This window comes from Lactuca sativa, chromosome 6 (assembly GCF_002870075.4).
Source record: "Lactuca sativa cultivar Salinas chromosome 6, Lsat_Salinas_v11, whole genome shotgun sequence".
NCBI lineage: Eukaryota > Viridiplantae > Streptophyta > Magnoliopsida > Asterales > Asteraceae > Lactuca > Lactuca sativa.
Genome location: NC_056628.2, coordinates 81,760,003 through 81,768,035, shown reverse-complemented (window position 1 = coordinate 81,768,035; position 8,033 = coordinate 81,760,003).

Here is an 8,033-nt window from a genome sequence, read left to right as displayed (position 1 = left end):
TTTCTAAAAATTAAAAAAAATTAAGCAAAATTAATTTAGTTTAAATTTTTAGATTTTATTTTATTTTAATTTTAATTTTTAAGTCTTCAAAATATTTTATCTTTTGATTGATTTGGATGTTTTGGGTTTAGATTTGAGGTTATTGGGTTTGCAGCCCATGGGTTTTGGGCCGGATATGGTCCTTGGTATAAAAGGTAAGGTTCTTGGCTATAAACCCCATCAGTTTCATTTTCGCATTCACGGCCGCAAACCCCCCTCCAGTTCTCTCTCTCAACTATTCATCGATCCATCTCCAATTCGTTATCTTCTTGTTGTTATAATCTGAAATTGACCTCTGAATCTTATAGGTATTGCAAAGGCAAACCCCACATAGCCATTCGTCATATGATTTCATCACGTTTTGAAGGATTATTGAAGAGAAAATGAGTTTCGGCATCGAACACTGTTTACGGCCACAAACCATTTACAGTCGAAAACACGTTTACAACCGTAAACCCGTTTACGACTGTGAACCTGTTTTTGGCCATAAAATTGTTTTTCATTTAAATCTTATTTAATTAAGGCCTAATAAATTGAGAAATGAGAAAATTTAAATCTAACTGATTAAATCATTAGTTTTCTCACTTGGCTCATTTGGCGCAGATCAAATGGAAGAATTGAAATTTTCTAATAACCACAACATTGTTGCTTTCCTATTTGATCCTCCAGCTGCACACCAAGAATTCAAGTCAAGCATTTGTGGACTTAAGAAATGTTGTCTTGCACATGCCTTCAGAACAAATCCCATCATTTATCAAGACTTAGTGAAGCAATTATGGAACAAGGCTTTTGTGCATAAAAGAGAAGATAGTGAAGACACAATGGAATCAGTTGTTCATGGAAAGAAAATTGTAGTATCTGAGAAAATCATTCGTGAATTTGTGCAAATCAATGACCAGCCAGGGTTTCAAACTGAGATTTCCATGGAACAAATAGAAGATATTATTGAAAGAATTAGCTATGAAGGAGTGTTTCCACCCACCGTGAAGAAGTTGTTGCCTCCTTACTGACGATTTCATGCTTACTCTTTCATAATTTGCATCTCAAGGAGGAAATCTGGTGCTGATGAGATTTCCTTGCTGAACACTGGTGCTATTGCTACTCTTGCCATGGGTCTTGAGTTCAACTTCTCAAGATACGTTCTGAATGAGATGATGATCAATTTAGAAGGAAAAAGCAAGGAAATTTTTTTTGATGTTTCCAAGATTTCTCGAGATGATATTTGACAGTAGATATCCAGAGCTGGAAAGAAGAGGTGAAACATTGGACTTAAAGTCTCTGGGTGCTAATACTTTTGGTCTAATGAAACAAAATCGCATGGGTACAAAATTTGTATTTCAAGGAAATTACCCACTGGAGAAGTTTAGCCAGTTTGTAGAGATCAATGAAGCATCCGATTCAGAAAGCTCCTCAGACGATGAAAATGATGAAGATGATGTTATTACTGCTTCTGAGCATAGAGAAGAACTTGTTCTTCCCATTGCAATTATTGCTGAGGAGCATGTACCAATTGTTAATGTGGAGGCAAATGATGATGATGATGATGATGAGGAGGAGGAGGAGGATGAGGATGATGATGATGATGAAGATTATATGGATCAAGGTGGTGATCTATCCAAATTTGATAATGATGAATTATTCTTCAACTTTGAGCAGGGTAATGATTTAAAGCTAAGTAATGAGGATCTCAATGCGTTCTTTGATAATGTCCATGATGTTGTACACCCTACAACGGAGACAGAGGGAGTTAGTAATGTTATCAAGGTGACGCCTCCAACTTCTGATCAGATGGCCGACACTTCAGCTAATCTGGATTCAACTAGAAGGATTCCTCCCCTTCAGTTGCTACTCCAATCACTTTGCCATCTGAAGGTGATCTTATTATGACACAAGCCTCCCAGCCTCCAATCAAAAGGAGAAGAGTCGATCCAAGACCGGGAGTGCTTGTCATGGAACAAGCCCCGCTAGCCCAACAATCCACTACAACTGCAAAACCAGCCCAACCAACCCATGATGAAAGTCAAGTTTTGAAAAGAAGGCCAAGTGTAGTTCGATCTTCTTATGAATTCAGGAGCTCTTCAGCTCCTAGGGGTTTCTCTCCACCACAACCTGCGCACGATGTTGCCTCCAAGAGGCTTGCTAGGTTTTTGGCACAACAAGACTCTGATCCTTCACCTCGAGGAAAAGGGATATCTATAGGTGAAGGAAGTTAAGGGGGAGCGGAACTATCTATTTATGAACTTAAAGTAGAGATTGAAATGCTAATCCAGAAGATTATCGAGAGAGATGTTTTGATAGGAACTCTGGACCTGAAGAACAAACTGACAGCAAAATTTGGTGACAAATTCAAAACAACTGTCGAAGATCCAGAAGGAGCCGAGACTTCTCAAGGTGCCCCTGCCAATACATCTTAACCAGATCTGCTTGATAATCCTCCACCAGTAAGAACCACAAGAATTGTTGACTGATTTGAGAACGAACCTCCTCAAGCCAATCCATGTGTTACTCTTAAGCGAGCTCAGCAACTGGTATCTTCACAAAAGAAGGGGAAGTGGCTCTTCATGAAAATTTCAGATCAAAATGTTCATGGAGAATAGCCCCAACTCACTGTGACTGATCTCAAAAAGAGGCGATTCAGAGATAAGTATGGTGACCGGTTAGGAATTCTAATGTGGGGATTTCATGACAAATTAAACTATTGGATGATAAAGCGTAAGGGCGGAAACGCGGAGTATTACAGGGACAAGAATGAATTTTCTTCTTTGAAAAATGTGGACCTCACTGAGCTTTCTAAAGCTCCATTCTCCAATCCAACTAATGATCCTCGCAGAATGGATTCCAAACTTTTCTTGGAGAATCAAGTTAAGAGAAAATTTGATGGGATGAACACTACTGAATCCTTATTGAAAAGAGCCAAAGATGTTTTTGACCCCAAGACCAACAAGATCATCAATAATGTAATGTGGCCTCCTACAAAGCAGATGATACAAATTCCTATTTTTAAGAATTTTTGTGGGGGATCGTTGAACAATACGGAATACTAGGTATTTGATGAAGCGATAGCCTCTGTTGTCATCAAATTCCCAGATGGTGCCTTTCGTATTATTAATAAGAAGTATTTGCTACAGTTAGGTGAATAGGACATCCACACTTTGGTTGAACATCAAATCATATGCAAGCATGAGATTCTTGAGCTTGCTGCTAAAGAATTTACACGCATGATAGCTGAGATTATTGAAAATAAGATGTAGCTAGGGGCGATGGGAAGGTCTGACATGCTGGTCATAGAGAAAGACTAAATTCATGCTAGCCTCAAACCAAGGGGAGACTGTTAGGTCATATTTTGTTGGTCTGGGCTAGGCATCCATATATATAGGGCTTGATTGTCTTTGTATGGATATTTTTAGGGTTTGTGGTTGGGTGAACCGAAAACAGGGTGTTTTCGGTTCATGTGGTGTTTGCGGCTGTGAACTGCTTGCGGTTCACTGTTCCTTATATATATATATATATATATATATATATATATATATATATATATATATATATATATATATATATATGTGTGTGTGTGTGTGTGTATGTGTGTGTGTGTGTGTGTCAATCTTATCAGAATGTACGACGATTGTATGTGTATGTGTTCCATTGTACCTTACATTTACATCTCAATACAAACGTGTGTAATTAGGATTGTTGTTGCTTCTAATCCTTATTTTTCTCATTGATTATAGCTTGTTCTTGTGTTTGATCACTAATTGGTTCCAGATTTGGGGACTTACAATCATTTGCTTTGGCTATAAAGAGGGATTAAGTATTCTGAGAAGATCCATTTCGGATAGGTTGAGTACTTGATACTTAAACACCAGGGGTATGTTTAACAATTTTCTCAGGTTCTGACTGAATGGGAGGACTTGGTTGTCTTATGAGAATCTTAACATGAGATAATGTGTTATGATTATGTGAAGAGGATTTGTTATTATTCTTAGACACACTGCTTTTGGAATTTTCAAGAAATCTAGAGTTTTGTCTAGACGTGACTTCTTTCTCAAGAGCATTTTTGGCCTCATTCTTAGGATTGGTGAGAGCATTTCTGTTCAAATAGGGTTTCTTCCTTTGGTCGACTTTAACTTAGATGGTTGACCACTTGTAGGCTTTTCAAATTGTACTTGATGCGTACTAAGGTTGTTTTGGAAGTGACTAAGGAATTTGATTCACATGAATCAGAGGAGACATTGCTTGAGGTTTCGATGTTATCATCCAAGGATGCCCATGCAAACTCAAAAGTAACAATTTTAGTTGTCACAGGAATTATTTCCTCAACAAAACAGTTATTAGGAGGATTGTGTTTCGGAACATAATCTATGCCCTTTGAAACACTTTGGTTGAATTTTGTTGTCCGATTCAGGTCCAAGTTTGTTAGAGGCGAAAGTGGTGTGGAATCAGGACACTTAATAAGAATTGGTTTTAATTCAGGAATCAAGGATGCAAAATTGTCAATCGTCTCATGAAGGGGGTGACAAGGGAGAACTAGGAGGATCCGAATGTTGATGGTTCGGAACATCTCCCATGAAAGTCAGGTTTTGTAACTACTTCAAGGTACTAGTTATTGGTTTTGGAAACTCACTTCCGAGACCAGGAGCTTTTGACCAAGGATGATGAAAGTTATGTGTCATCCTTGGATTTGCTTAAAGCTACTCAATGGAATTATACAAAGGATGAATTTTTAGATTGAGATGTTTGTTTTCAGAAATCAAAACATTTCTTTCAGAATAAGTGATTTCACATTTGTCTTTAAGAATGATACATTTATCTTGTGACATTACAAGTTCTCGTTCTAAAGACTCAATTTTTAATTTCTTATCCTCGAAACGTAACTTGAGACGATTTAATTCAGTGTCCTTCTCACTGGCTTTTACAGTAGACTCATAGGCTCTATAGATGGTGCTCATATCTGTTTGGATCTGGATCAAATAAGATTCACAGAGAGAAAAATCAAAATTATTTTCAATAATCATAGATTTTACCTGTTGAATGATGCTTCGACCAGGTGGATCATTGATAGCTATGTAGCAATAGTTTGGCTCTGCAACATCATCTTCATCCTTTGATCAAGATGATCAATAGCCTTCATCACACTCAATTGTTTATCTTGCCATTAGACACATGTTTTTCTAGCAATCACATCATCATCATCTCCTGACGACCAATATCCTTCCACATCCCTAGACACAGTAGTGACAAACGCCTTTTCACTTTCATCCATCTCTTTTGCTCTTCGGGTATAGTAAGTAGAATTTGTGATCTTTGGTTTTTGTGGAATATCATGATGGGTTTTGAGAAATCTAACACTCCTAATTGTACATGCAACCCTAAATAACTTGGATCTATGTTTTCTCTATTATACATGCAAATATGAATATTCCAAGTTATTACCCTATCTAGCATACAATCCTTGATACTTGGGTGATATAACAAGTTAGAATACATACCTTTTAATGAAGCCTGAAGTCTTGAACTTTAAGAGCTTAGCCCTAATAGTGTGGAAGCCTCAAGTGGAATCACAAATCACCAAAACACCTTGGAAAACCATTAGAGAATATGGATACTTGGCTCACACTTATGAAATCGGTTATTGCCCTCTTTAGTGTATCCACACTAGCCACTAGCCCACTTTCATGAACCATAAGACCCTTTATATAGTGTGGAGGATTAGGTTTAAACCCTAATACCCATGACCTTTCATTTCCTAGGATCCATGGGTTAAAGCTCCATGGACTACCCATGAAGACTTAGCCCAACCTAAATGAACTTGGCCCACTACACATATATATCTAAGAGTCCATATTTAATTAGTTAATTTTGATCACTTAATTAATTCTAAATTAATTCTTGATCAACACTAATTAAATAATATGATTCCATATTAATATATTAATATAAATCATAAATATACTATTCTCAAAAGACTATCCATATAAATTGTGTCAGTGAAGTGCAACCCAAATGGACTATGCCGGGTCGGGTCATGTACATACCAAATATGGTTATGGACTTAGACATTAGTCCAACAGTCTCCCACTTGGATAAGTCTAAAACTATTATTCAGTATGACTTGAAAACCTAACTGGCAATTGTAGCTCTTAAAGTCGCTGTCAAAGTCTGACCTTGTAAATGACTTGTCCATTAGATTAGGGATCATATATTCCTCAATTCTAGATATCATATGGACTGAGACATCAATTATCAATAATTCTATCTATCGATTTGTTGTTTCCCGATTTCCGATTCATGGCGATTGACTGATTGAACTAATCAAATCAGTCTTGGCTTGGCCAAGCACTCACATGTATCATCATTAAGTCATCGAGGGGCCCACAGATATCGCTTTTATCCCAAAGGTAAAAGGAATGGATAAACTTCAACTCATATGACTTGTTCTACTACTTGCTGAATCATACACAAAGGCACGTTTTATAACACCGAGTTACCGAATACGTTTTCGTGCAATCAATGTACAACCAGCTAATAGTAACAACTCATATCTCTAGGTTTTAAGAATATAATATGTTATCGTCCTATGATCACTCGTGATAAAATCCATGAAGTGATTCAAATGAGCGCGGGTTGAATCCAATACTCAGAACTTATGAGCACTCATGAGTGTTCTAGCACAACTTTGTCCACCAACTTGGACCTCTACAAGCCAACCCATGATAGTCTTGATTCATATCTACTTCCAATATATGACCGACTGTGGATGGTTTGAATAACTTAGTCATTCCGGAAGAATAACCTAGTTATCATGGAAGTCAAAACATGCAAAGTGAAACACAAGAATAAATGAATCTAATATGGTATCAAAACCTATGAATATAAATAAACACTTTCTATTTATCACCATACTGATTACTCATTATTCATTGTTTCGGCTTTATCAACTTTATATTTGAATTAAAAGACTAGGTGTCCCATGCTCCAAGCATGTACACTATGTTTTCAAAACAATAGCTTTGCCATACACCAAGTATGCACTCTATGTTTGCCTATGATCCTTTTCTTTGTGAACTAGATCAATTGAACATAATTTCAATGATTCTCTTTTCGCACTCCCAAATCCTTGTCGTAAATGTAAGAATTCCTAACATTTATCGAAATTTCTTTAGATTTTAAACTTATATGCACTGTTCCTCTTGTAATGATTATGCACAAAGCCACAAAGACTTGGAAACAATCATTATAGAGTATTCCAATGGAGAGCAATTCCATGGAAACGATGTCTCAAATTCAAAGCACATTGCTTTGAACATGCTTCTTGCATTACGTTTCTGTAACCTTACACATATTGATTCCACCTATGAAGAGAACTCTATATTCCCATTTTGACTACCACTTCTGAACAAGAGTTGCCTCTTTTCGGACTATGTCAATATGGTCCTGCCAATATTAATAGTATACTTCCAACTGTCCTTGAGCAACCAATCTTTGGTAAACCTTACATTGTCCTCGACAATTGCTTAATCACTTTAGTCATATCCAATTCTAGACATTGTTCCCCTTAATGCCCCAAGGCATTTTGAAAATTCAGAAAGGATAAATATTATAGCACATGTAATCGATCTTGTACCCAAAATAAATGGGACATGATTCATGATGTTTGACATAAAGACATGGTTCTAGACCAGTCTTTTGCCATAATAATTTTTTGTTTGCCATATTCTCAAAATTTGACTATAAAAAGGGATGCCATAATCATAATCAAAATTTGAGAACGCAATATATAGAATTTTCTTAAGTTGAACCAATCCAACATGAAATTCATATATATATATATATATGCTTGACTAAAGGTGATTAAAATCTCAATATAAGCTCTTTGGAATGATTATAAACTCAATCTAAGCTTTTTAGAATTGAAATGAAGTATAATTTCCTCTCCCTTAATTATAGCAAAACAATTTTTTCAACCCCAGCAACCTCACGAATTGAAACTTTTGTTT